The sequence below is a fragment of the Saccostrea cucullata genome, unplaced genomic scaffold, assembly GCF_032062105.1.
Source record: "Saccostrea cucullata isolate Sc308-1 unplaced genomic scaffold, CSIRO_AGI_Scuc_v1 ctg2574, whole genome shotgun sequence".
Taxonomy (NCBI): Eukaryota; Metazoa; Mollusca; class Bivalvia; order Ostreida; family Ostreidae; genus Saccostrea; species Saccostrea cuccullata.
Window position 1 is genome coordinate 29,053 of NW_026921971.1, and position 14,526 is coordinate 43,578.

The following is a 14,526-nucleotide window of genomic DNA, read 5'->3' on the forward strand; positions in this document are numbered from 1 at the left end:
AGATCTTTAAATTCTGCACTTCTTTTGTTCTCTACGTTTTCACAAAATATTTTCAGGTAAAAAGATATCGAAGAAAAGGTGTGAGAAATTTTGAAATTTGTGATAGGTCTATTTTCGGGCCATAGCGAGCGCGACGAGCGTCACTTCCGGTAAATTTGATATACCTGATGCACCTCTCCAGACATAGCTCTACCTAGCCTCAAAGTTTGAAGTTTCTATCTTGAGCCGTTTTTCGGGAAAATTGTGGACAAAATGACCCTTAAAAATCAGAAAATCGATGATATCTCTAGACCGGAAGTGACGTCATCGAAACGGAAAAAAACGCATAAGGTTCAAGTGATGTTCCATACGTCCTGAAAGTTTCATAAGATTTTGTTGAGCCGTTTTCGAGAAATCGCGTGCACAAAATCGGTAAGAAAAAAAAAACAATAATAATAATAACTAGAAAGTCTGCTATTGCAAGCAATAGCATATGTCGCCCCGTATTAGACAAGACTTTCATTTTTATCATCACTAAAACAAAAGTCCATAAGCTAAGTTTGAAAACCTTTGAGTTATATCAGTCCTTTCCATTGGAAACGGAAGACCTTAATTCGGTACATCCCTCTCATTATTTTTAGAATCGGTAGGAGAAGAAAGTAGTGCAGGAAAATTACAAGTTCCTCAATTTGCAGACTTGCATAAACGAAATCTGGCAGATGTACTGAACTGAGCCTCATACTTGTTAATTGGCAGTATCTTTCCTATCATAAAAGCTTGGGAAATGTAATTTATGAAGAAGATCAGCCGAATTATTTTGTGTATTGTAACGCCAGTGGGAACTCTGAAATTTCCCTCTTTCACTTTCATTTTAGAGGTTCTACCGAAAAACGAATCTGACATGCCACCATCAATTCGAGCATTTCTGCATTGCAGAGAGCTGATGTGTGTTATGAGATGATAAATCATGTGTGAACTTTCTCAGTTTAGCGGAATCATGAACATTTTCGGCGAGATGAATGTTTTGTATACAGTGGTGATCAAGGCTTTGCGAACCATCAGGAGCGGATCAAAGAATTTATGAATGAATAAAAACTATGGAAATGACGTACCAATTTTTTAATTTATACTTGCACTATCTAATGAAATGAATAATATACAAGTGATAGATATACAAGAAAACGCGAAATGATAATAAATGCAGCTGACAATCGTTATTTTTTTTTATATAGATAAAATAAAATATTTATAAATTCAAGAGACAAAACAGAAGGAGAATGAATGATGGCAAAATATCACATGACGGGAACTGAATTTTATGAATGAAGATTTTAAAAAGTTACTTGTAAGTTGTATATGTTATATCTGTGTATTCTACTTGGCTGTGTGCTTCAAAAAAAAAAGGGGGGGGGGGTCGTCTTGAACATAGTAAATAGCCATAACGTTTGAACGGTAAGTACTAGGGCTTTCGTATTTCAAATATGTAATCCTTGTGAAAAGAACTTTTATTGGATACGACGAACTTTGACCCTTTGACCTAGACCTTGGAGAACACATGTGTACATCTGAATCTTTTTTTCTGTTTCGTTTCTATGGCAACTGTGAGCGACTCATTACAATTATTTTGAAAGTAGAAATCACTTTGACACATTGCAAGGAATAAACATTGAAAGTTTCAAAACGATTGCCTGAGTAGTTATTGAGAAAATCGAAATTAAAGAATTTTTACTTTCACCTGGTTTCCATGGCAATAATCGATTATATGAAAATTTTAAATACGAGTTGCAGAACTACAGATACTAATCCTTAAAATAAGAAAAGTTTCATGACGAACGTTTAAGGGACCAGAGAGAACACTCTCGGACAAAATTTGTCGCTTTTTACAGGTTTCCATGGCAACGGTAGACATATTGGAACTGAACGACCTCACTGCACAACTACAACCAGTGATCGTCCTTTGAGGAAAGTTTCAGGAAGATTGTCCCAGCCATCTCCGAGAAACAGCCTGGATAAAAAAAACATGCGTACAATATCAATATGTCGTCCCCGACTTCGTTCGGGGCGACATAATAACTCCTGAATTTTTCTCATCAATAACTCCTGAATTTTCCCCTTCAATTCGAGCATTTCTGCATTGCAGAGAGCTGATGTGTGTTATGAGATGATAAATCATGTGTGAACTTTCTCAGTTTAGCGGAATCATGAACATTTTCGGCGAGATGAATGTTTTGTATACAGTGGTGATCAAGGCTTTGCGAACCATCAGGAGCGGATCAAAGAATTTATGAATGAATAAAAACTATGGAAATGACGTACCAATTTTTTAATTTATACTTGCACTATCTAATGAAATGAATAATATACAAGTGATAGATATACAAGAAAACGCGAAATGATAATAAATGCAGCTGACAATCGTTATTTTTTTTTATATAGATAAAATAAAATATTTATAAATTCAAGAGACAAAACAGAAGGAGAATGAATGATGGCAAAATATCACATGACGGGAACTGAATTTTATGAATGAAGATTTTAAAAAGTTACTTGTAAGTTGTATATGTTATATCTGTGTATTCTACTTGGCTGTGTGCTTCAAAAAAAAAAGGGGGGGGGGGGGTCGTCTTGAACATAGTAAATAGCCATAACGTTTGAACGGTAAGTACTAGGGCTTTCGTATTTCAAATATGTAATCCTTGTGAAAAGAACTTTTATTGGATACGACGAACTTTGACCCTTTGACCTAGACCTTGGAGAACACATGTGTACATCTGAATCTTTTTTTCTGTTTCGTTTCTATGGCAACTGTGAGCGACTCATTACAATTATTTTGAAAGTAGAAATCACTTTGACACATTGCAAGGAATAAACATTGAAAGTTTCAAAACGATTGCCTGAGTAGTTATTGAGAAAATCGAAATTAAAGAATTTTTACTTTCACCTGGTTTCCATGGCAATAATCGATTATATGAAAATTTTAAATACGAGTTGCAGAACTACAGATACTAATCCTTAAAATAAGAAAAGTTTCATGACGAACGTTTAAGGGACCAGAGAGAACACTCTCGGACAAAATTTGTCGCTTTTTACAGGTTTCCATGGCAACGGTAGACATATTGGAACTGAACGACCTCACTGCACAACTACAACCAGTGATCGTCCTTTGAGGAAAGTTTCAGGAAGATTGTCCCAGCCATCTCCGAGAAACAGCCTGGATAAAAAAAACATGCGTACAATATCAATATGTCGTCCCCGACTTCGTTCGGGGCGACATAATAACTCCTGAATTTTTCTCATCAATAACTCCTGAATTTTCCCCTTCAATTCGAGCATTTCTGCATTGCAGAGAGCTGATGTGTGTTATGAGATGATAAATCATGTGTGAACTTTCTCAGTTTAGCGGAATCATGAACATTTTCGGCGAGATGAATGTTTTGTATACAGTGGTGATCAAGGCTTTGCGAACCATCAGGAGCGGATCAAAGAATTTATGAATGAATAAAAACTATGGAAATGACGTACCAATTTTTTAATTTATACTTGCACTATCTAATGAAATGAATAATATACAAGTGATAGATATACAAGAAAACGCGAAATGATAATAAATGCAGCTGACAATCGTTATTTTTTTTATATAGATAAAATAAAATATTTATAAATTCAAGAGACAAAACAGAAGGAGAATGAATGATGGCAAAATATCACATGACGGGAACTGAATTTTATGAATGAAGATTTTAAAAAGTTACTTGTAAGTTGTATATGTTATATCTGTGTATTCTACTTGGCTGTGTGCTTCAAAAAAAAGGGGGGTGGGGTCGTCTTGAACATAGTAAATAGCCATAACGTTTGAACGGTAAGTACTAGGGCTTTCGTATTTCAAATATGTAATCCTTGTGAAAAGAACTTTTATTGGATACGACGAACTTTGACCCTTTGACCTAGACCTTGGAGAACACATGTGTACATCTGAATCTTTTTTTCTGTTTCGTTTCTATGGCAACTGTGAGCGACTCATTACAATTATTTTGAAAGTAGAAATCACTTTGACACATTGCAAGGAATAAACATTGAAAGTTTCAAAACGATTGCCTGAGTAGTTATTGAGAAAATCGAAATTAAAGAATTTTTACTTTCACCTGGTTTCCATGGCAATAATCGATTATATGAAAATTTTAAATACGAGTTGCAGAACTACAGATACTAATCCTTAAAATAAGAAAAGTTTCATGACGAACGTTTAAGGGACCAGAGAGAACACTCTCGGACAAAATTTGTCGCTTTTTACAGGTTTCCATGGCAACGGTAGACATATTGGAACTGAACGACCTCACTGCACAACTACAACCAGTGATCGTCCTTTGAGGAAAGTTTCAGGAAGATTGTCCCAGCCATCTCCGAGAAACAGCCTGGATAAAAAAAACATGCGTACAATATCAATATGTCGTCCCCGACTTCGTTCGGGGCGACATAATAACTCCTGAATTTTTCTCATCAATAACTCCTGAATTTTCCCCTTCAATTCGAGCATTTCTGCATTGCAGAGAGCTGATGTGTGTTATGAGATGATAAATCATGTGTGAACTTTCTCAGTTTAGCGGAATCATGAACATTTTCGGCGAGATGAATGTTTTGTATACAGTGGTGATCAAGGCTTTGCGAACCATCAGGAGCGGATCAAAGAATTTATGAATGAATAAAAACTATGGAAATGACGTACCAATTTTTTAATTTATACTTGCACTATCTAATGAAATGAATAATATACAAGTGATAGATATACAAGAAAACGCGAAATGATAATAAATGCAGCTGACAATCGTTATTTTTTTTTATATAGATAAAATAAAATATTTATAAATTCAAGAGACAAAACAGAAGGAGAATGAATGATGGCAAAATATCACATGACGGGAACTGAATTTTATGAATGAAGATTTTAAAAAGTTACTTGTAAGTTGTATATGTTATATCTGTGTATTCTACTTGGCTGTGTGCTTCAAAAAAAAAAGGGGGGGGGGGTCGTCTTGAACATAGTAAATAGCCATAACGTTTGAACGGTAAGTACTAGGGCTTTCGTATTTCAAATATGTAATCCTTGTGAAAAGAACTTTTATTGGATACGACGAACTTTGACCCTTTGACCTAGACCTTGGAGAACACATGTGTACATCTGAATCTTTTTTTCTGTTTCGTTTCTATGGCAACTGTGAGCGACTCATTACAATTATTTTGAAAGTAGAAATCACTTTGACACATTGCAAGGAATAAACATTGAAAGTTTCAAAACGATTGCCTGAGTAGTTATTGAGAAAATCGAAATTAAAGAATTTTTACTTTCACCTGGTTTCCATGGCAATAATCGATTATATGAAAATTTTAAATACGAGTTGCAGAACTACAGATACTAATCCTTAAAATAAGAAAAGTTTCATGACGAACGTTTAAGGGACCAGAGAGAACACTCTCGGACAAAATTTGTCGCTTTTTACAGGTTTCCATGGCAACGGTAGACATATTGGAACTGAACGACCTCACTGCACAACTACAACCAGTGATCGTCCTTTGAGGAAAGTTTCAGGAAGATTGTCCCAGCCATCTCCGAGAAACAGCCTGGATAAAAAAAACATGCGTACAATATCAATATGTCGTCCCCGACTTCGTTCGGGGCGACATAATAACTCCTGAATTTTTCTCATCAATAACTCCTGAATTTTCCCCTTCAATTCGAGCATTTCTGCATTGCAGAGAGCTGATGTGTGTTATGAGATGATAAATCATGTGTGAACTTTCTCAGTTTAGCGGAATCATGAACATTTTCGGCGAGATGAATGTTTTGTATACAGTGGTGATCAAGGCTTTGCGAACCATCAGGAGCGGATCAAAGAATTTATGAATGAATAAAAACTATGGAAATGACGTACCAATTTTTTAATTTATACTTGCACTATCTAATGAAATGAATAATATACAAGTGATAGATATACAAGAAAACGCGAAATGATAATAAATGCAGCTGACAATCGTTATTTTTTTTTATATAGATAAAATAAAATATTTATAAATTCAAGAGACAAAACAGAAGGAGAATGAATGATGGCAAAATATCACATGACGGGAACTGAATTTTATGAATGAAGATTTTAAAAAGTTACTTGTAAGTTGTATATGTTATATCTGTGTATTCTACTTGGCTGTGTGCTTCAAAAAAAAAGGGGGGGGGGGTCGTCTTGAACATAGTAAATAGCCATAACGTTTGAACGGTAAGTACTAGGGCTTTCGTATTTCAAATATGTAATCCTTGTGAAAAGAACTTTTATTGGATACGACGAACTTTGACCCTTTGACCTAGACCTTGGAGAACACATGTGTACATCTGAATCTTTTTTTCTGTTTCGTTTCTATGGCAACTGTGAGCGACTCATTACAATTATTTTGAAAGTAGAAATCACTTTGACACATTGCAAGGAATAAACATTGAAAGTTTCAAAACGATTGCCTGAGTAGTTATTGAGAAAATCGAAATTAAAGAATTTTTACTTTCACCTGGTTTCCATGGCAATAATCGATTATATGAAAATTTTAAATACGAGTTGCAGAACTACAGATACTAATCCTTAAAATAAGAAAAGTTTCATGACGAACGTTTAAGGGACCAGAGAGAACACTCTCGGACAAAATTTGTCGCTTTTTACAGGTTTCCATGGCAACGGTAGACATATTGGAACTGAACGACCTCACTGCACAACTACAACCAGTGATCGTCCTTTGAGGAAAGTTTCAGGAAGATTGTCCCAGCCATCTCCGAGAAACAGCCTGGATAAAAAAAACATGCGTACAATATCAATATGTCGTCCCCGACTTCGTTCGGGGCGACATAATAACTCCTGAATTTTTCTCATCAATAACTCCTGAATTTTCCCCTTCAATTCGAGCATTTCTGCATTGCAGAGAGCTGATGTGTGTTATGAGATGATAAATCATGTGTGAACTTTCTCAGTTTAGCGGAATCATGAACATTTTCGGCGAGATGAATGTTTTGTATACAGTGGTGATCAAGGCTTTGCGAACCATCAGGAGCGGATCAAAGAATTTATGAATGAATAAAAACTATGGAAATGACGTACCAATTTTTTAATTTATACTTGCACTATCTAATGAAATGAATAATATACAAGTGATAGATATACAAGAAAACGCGAAATGATAATAAATGCAGCTGACAATCGTTATTTTTTTTTATATAGATAAAATAAAATATTTATAAATTCAAGAGACAAAACAGAAGGAGAATGAATGATGGCAAAATATCACATGACGGGAACTGAATTTTATGAATGAAGATTTTAAAAAGTTACTTGTAAGTTGTATATGTTATATCTGTGTATTCTACTTGGCTGTGTGCTTCAAAAAAAAAGGGGGGGGGGTCGTCTTGAACATAGTAAATAGCCATAACGTTTGAACGGTAAGTACTAGGGCTTTCGTATTTCAAATATGTAATCCTTGTGAAAAGAACTTTTATTGGATACGACGAACTTTGACCCTTTGACCTAGACCTTGGAGAACACATGTGTACATCTGAATCTTTTTTTCTGTTTCGTTTCTATGGCAACTGTGAGCGACTCATTACAATTATTTTGAAAGTAGAAATCACTTTGACACATTGCAAGGAATAAACATTGAAAGTTTGAAAACGATTGCCTGAGTAGTTATTGAGAAAATCGAAATTAAAGAATTTTTACTTTCACCTGGTTTCCATGGCAATAATCGATTATATGAAAATTTTAAATACGAGTTGCAGAACTACAGATACTAATCCTTAAAATAAGAAAAGTTTCATGACGAACGTTTAAGGGACCAGAGAGAACACTCTCGGACAAAATTTGTCGCTTTTTACAGGTTTCCATGGCAACGGTAGACATATTGGAACTGAACGACCTCACTGCACAACTACAACCAGTGATCGTCCTTTGAGGAAAGTTTCAGGAAGATTGTCCCAGCCATCTCCGAGAAACAGCCTGGATAAAAAAAACATGCGTACAATATCAATATGTCGTCCCCGACTTCGTTCGGGGCGACATAATAACTCCTGAATTTTTCTCATCAATAACTCCTGAATTTTCCCCTTCAATTCGAGCATTTCTGCATTGCAGAGAGCTGATGTGTGTTATGAGATGATAAATCATGTGTGAACTTTCTCAGTTTAGCGGAATCATGAACATTTTCGGCGAGATGAATGTTTTGTATACAGTGGTGATCAAGGCTTTGCGAACCATCAGGAGCGGATCAAAGAATTTATGAATGAATAAAAACTATGGAAATGACGTACCAATTTTTTAATTTATACTTGCACTATCTAATGAAATGAATAATATACAAGTGATAGATATACAAGAAAACGCGAAATGATAATAAATGCAGCTGACAATCGTTATTTTTTTTTATATAGATAAAATAAAATATTTATAAATTCAAGAGACAAAACAGAAGGAGAATGAATGATGGCAAAATATCACATGACGGGAACTGAATTTTATGAATGAAGATTTTAAAAAGTTACTTGTAAGTTGTATATGTTATATCTGTGTATTCTACTTGTCTGTGTGCTTCAAAAAAAAAAGGGGGGGGGTCGTCTTGAACATAGTAAATAGCCATAACGTTTGAACGGTAAGTACTAGGGCTTTCGTATTTCAAATATGTAATCCTTGTGAAAAGAACTTTTATTGGATACGACGAACTTTGACCCTTTGACCTAGACCTTGGAGAACACATGTGTACATCTGAATCTTTTTTTCTGTTTCGTTTCTATGGCAACTGTGAGCGACTCATTACAATTATTTTGAAAGTAGAAATCACTTTGACACATTGCAAGGAATAAACATTGAAAGTTTGAAAACGATTGCCTGAGTAGTTATTGAGAAAATCGAAATTAAAGAATTTTTACTTTCACCTGGTTTCCATGGCAATAATCGATTATATGAAAATTTTAAATACGAGTTGCAGAACTACAGATACTAATCCTTAAAATAAGAAAAGTTTCATGACGAACGTTTAAGGGACCAGAGAGAACACTCTCGGACAAAATTCGTCGCTTTTTACAGGTTTCCATGGCAACGGTAGACATATTGGAACTGAACGACCTCACTGCACAACTACAACCAGTGATCGTCCTTTGAGGAAAGTTTCAGGAAGATTGTCCCAGCCATCTCCGAGAAACAGCCTGGATAAAAAAAACATGCGTACAATATCAATATGTCGTCCCCGACTTCGTTCGGGGCGACATAATAACTCCTGAATTTTTCTCATCAATAACTCCTGAATTTTCCCCTTCAATTCGAGCATTTCTGCATTGCAGAGAGCTGATGTGTGTTATGAGATGATAAATCATGTGTGAACTTTCTCAGTTTAGCGGAATCATGAACATTTTCGGCGAGATGAATGTTTTGTATACAGTGGTGATCAAGGCTTTGCGAACCATCAGGAGCGGATCAAAGAATTTATGAATGAATAAAAACTATGGAAATGACGTACCAATTTTTTAATTTATACTTGCACTATCTAATGAAATGAATAATAAACAAGTGATAGATATACAAGAAAACGCGAAATGATAATAAATGCAGCTGACAATCGTTATTTTTTTTTATATAGATAAAATAAAATATTTATAAATTCAAGAGACAAAACAGAAGGAGAATGAATGATGGCAAAATATCACATGACGGGAACTGAATTTTATGAATGAAGATTTTAAAAAGTTACTTGTAAGTTGTATATGTTATATCTGTGTATTCTACTTGTCTGTGTGCTTCAAAAAAAAAAGGGGGGGGGGGTCGTCTTGAACATAGTAAATAGCCATAACGTTTGAACGGTAAGTACTAGGGCTTTCGTATTTCAAATATGTAATCCTTGTGAAAAGAACTTTTATTGGATACGACGAACTTTGACCCTTTGACCTAGACCTTGGAGAACACATGTGTACATCTGAATCTTTTTTTCTGTTTCGTTTCTATGGCAACTGTGAGCGACTCATTACAATTATTTTGAAAGTAGAAATCACTTTGACACATTGCAAGGAATAAACATTGAAAGTTTGAAAACGATTGCCTGAGTAGTTATTGAGAAAATCGAAATTAAAGAATTTTTACTTTCACCTGGTTTCCATGGCAATAATCGATTATATGAAAATTTTAAATACGAGTTGCAGAACTACAGATACTAATCCTTAAAATAAGAAAAGTTTCATGACGAACGTTTAAGGGACCAGAGAGAACACTCTCGGACAAAATTCGTCGCTTTTTACAGGTTTCCATGGCAACGGTAGACATATTGGAACTGAACGACCTCACTGCACAACTACAACCAGTGATCGTCCTTTGAGGAAAGTTTCAGGAAGATTGTCCCAGCCATCTCCGAGAAACAGCCTGGATAAAAAAAACATGCGTACAATATCAATATGTCGTCCCCGACTTCGTTCGGGGCGACATAATAACTCCTGAATTTTTCTCATCAATAACTCCTGAATTTTCCCCTTCAATTCGAGCATTTCTGCATTGCAGAGAGCTGATGTGTGTTATGAGATGATAAATCATGTGTGAACTTTCTCAGTTTAGCGGAATCATGAACATTTTCGGCGAGATGAATGTTTTGTATACAGTGGTGATCAAGGCTTTGCGAACCATCAGGAGCGGATCAAAGAATTTATGAATGAATAAAAACTATGGAAATGACGTACCAATTTTTTAATTTATACTTGCACTATCTAATGAAATGAATAATAAACAAGTGATAGATATACAAGAAAACGCGAAATGATAATAAATGCAGCTGACAATCGTTATTTTTTTTTATATAGATAAAATAAAATATTTATAAATTCAAGAGACAAAACAGAAGGAGAATGAATGATGGCAAAATATCACATGACGGGAACTGAATTTTATGAATGAAGATTTTAAAAAGTTACTTGTAAGTTGTATATGTTATATCTGTGTATTCTACTTGTCTGTGTGCTTCAAAAAAAAAAGGGGGGGGGTCGTCTTGAACATAGTAAATAGCCATAACGTTTGAACGGTAAGTACTAGGGCTTTCGTATTTCAAATATGTAATCCTTGTGAAAAGAACTTTTATTGGATACGACGAACTTTGACCCTTTGACCTAGACCTTGGAGAACACATGTGTACATCTGAATCTTTTTTTCTGTTTCGTTTCTATGGCAACTGTGAGCGACTCATTACAATTATTTTGAAAGTAGAAATCACTTTGACACATTGCAAGGAATAAACATTGAAAGTTTGAAAACGATTGCCTGAGTAGTTATTGAGAAAATCGAAATTAAAGAATTTTTACTTTCACCTGGTTTCCATGGCAATAATCGATTATATGAAAATTTTAAATACGAGTTGCAGAACTACAGATACTAATCCTTAAAATAAGAAAAGTTTCATGACGAACGTTTAAGGGACCAGAGAGAACACTCTCGGACAAAATTCGTCGCTTTTTACAGGTTTCCATGGCAACGGTAGACATATTGGAACTGAACGACCTCACTGCACAACTACAACCAGTGATCGTCCTTTGAGGAAAGTTTCAGGAAGATTGTCCCAGCCATCTCCGAGAAACAGCCTGGATAAAAAAAACATGCGTACAATATCAATATGTCGTCCCCGACTTCGTTCGGGGCGACATAATAAAAGTGAAAAAGAAACCGAAGAAAAACAATAAGGTCTTCCGCTGAAGACGGAAGACCTTAAAAACAGTGGAAAAGAAACAAACGAATAACAAGAAGGTCTTCCGCTGAAGACGGAAGACCTTAATAAGAAAATTGAAAAAGAAACATAAGAATAATAGAAGGGTCTTCCGCTGAAGACGAAAGACCCTAATTATGAAAATATTGCGTATAGAAACTAGAAATCAACATCTGTAATGTAGAACAGATTCGACTGAATTGACTATAAAATGTTTTTCAGAATTGAATCCGTAAAATCTGACATGACAATACTTTGAATTTCAAGGAAATTCTCTCTTAATTATCAGAGGGATTTTACACCTAAAAGCAAGAAAATCCTTCAAAATTAGATTTCCCCAAATGTTATATTCCAAAAAAAAAACCGTTATCGTTTTAAAAAGAAAGACATTACAATATACATGTATTTATTAATCTTAAAACTTACCTTTGTTAAATGTTCCATCAAGGTTGCTGGCATAATTAACTTTCAAATCAGGAGGCCCCTGAAATCTGCCGTAGTAGGATTTTGCTGTCTTATCTCCCGTTGATGTCATTGTCCAGATCACTGGTTTAATTTTACTTATTCCTAATGGTCGCAATGTCTCTGTTAACTGAAAAAAGAATTCAAAGCAACTGATCAAACGAGAAACCTATGTAAAGAGATGGGTATCAAAGCATCATGATACAGAATTATTTAAATTTCAAAAAAATTGTTAGAAGTCAATTGTACAGCTTCGCCGTGCAACACCAATTTGCAATTATTGATTTAAAATATTACTTATTTTAAATATGTTCTCATTGTATTACTTTTCGAAAATAAAACCTTAAGAAACATGTGGAATAAGAATTTGAAGTAACTTACACAGTCAGCCTCTAAGTTCCACATTAACAAAATATTTGCAGTTATAGCAATCAAGCTTTTAAGTGTCCCCATCTTGTTCCGAATTAACTCTGTTGCTATTGAAGTACCAAAATCAAGGTAACGTATGGTATGAATGTTAAACGACTATAAGTATATACATGTACTAATGTACTACATGTACATAGTTTATATATAAAGAAACGCTTATTTCATAACAATTGATTATGAAAAGGTTAAAAGTCACTTATAGATCGTTGGCCCTGTGTCCTTTCAAGTTGATGTTGATTTAATATATCTGAAAGGTCACTTCATGTTGTAGAGAAATTACCCTTTCAAAGTTACAGTACTAAATTAAACAACGTCATTATTTCTAAACAATTTCTCAATGTAATAATAATAATTTAAAATTTGATGTCAAAAGAGGTCAACAATGAGTTTGCTCGCACAGCATTTAAGAAGTATAACTAGTATTTACACAAAGAAATCACAATGCAAACTTTAGGGGAGAATAATAAAATTGGTATTTGTTGATTCCAATTGTAGTTTTCAAAGAATTGTAGATTTTCGCTTACGTGTTTTGGGTTAGGGTTTACTACAAGTCAACAAAATTAGACAGACGCGTAGACAGAGCGAACCAGTGCACAACCTCCTTCGGAGCATGTAATACATGCTCCAAAAATTGGACACATCCTTATCGGTCGTATATACTACTAGAGAAAACTATGTAGTGAATATTACAAAATTCGCAGAACCCCTTTACATGCCCATATTGCAATATTTTAACATATTTGTCTGTAGATTTCTTTAGAGGGGAAATTGTTGATAGAAATGCAGAAACGTACTTTAAGACATCATTAGGAGTGTCATTTGTCACCAACTAATACCTGTTTTTCAAGCATTAAAATGTGTCTGTAAATTTCTTTGGAGGGGAAATTCTAGATAGAAATGCAGAAACGTACTTTAAGACATTAGGAGTGTCATTTGTCACGAAATATACCGGTTTTTTTTTAAGCATTAAAACACTAAAAGAGTCCGTTGTTTTATTATATAGTCCAGGAATGAATAAATAATATATTGAAGACTGCATGACGACACCATTTTCATTTACGAACTTCCGTTGTTGATAATTTAAAAAAAATCTGTGTTTTCATTTCCGAATTTCTTTTTGTGTAAGAAATCCGAATAATTAAAAATCATATCCTGTGATAGGACTCTTCCTGCTCAAATACCAAGCTGGCTGCAGCCGTTTTTTGCAAGGTTCTTTGAGGTATTGGTTATGACGTTACAATGCCGATGCACGCGCACTTACCTTCCGGTGAAAACGGCATATGTAATGTTATGTACTGTTTGCGTTTTTATAATATTTAAAAGACTATATCATTATTATTATATTTCATTTTATAAATAGTTAGAATCTGTTTAATTGATAAACAAAAACTTTAAATTATTTGAACATGTACCTTGTTAGAGCACATTCCATATTTGAAAATTATGTACATGTAATCCTCTGATTGCGAGACACCTTTCGTATTTATTTTTTTTTCTCTGTAGGATACTTTGAGTATATTCGTAAGTTGTTTGTTTTGATCAATATAACTAAAACAGTTTTTAACATTTTTTTTCTAATGAACTCTTAAATTCATTAGCGTGAACAGACAGTGTTGCCTCATGAGGAAATATTCTAATTAGTCCTTTTCATTTCTAGAATTATAGATATGAGGGAAATAAAAGTAAAATTTCCAATTTTCAATAAATGTCCAATACATGTATATACGAAGAGATTATCTTGTAATTTTAATCTACGAATCATATAAAGGAACTTGATTGCATTTGTAAGTATTTTTTTTTTCTAATGAACACTTAAATTCATTTGCATGAGCAGACAGTGTTGCTTCATGAGGAAATATCCTAATTAGGCCTTTTCATTTCTAGAATTATAGATATGAGGGAAAT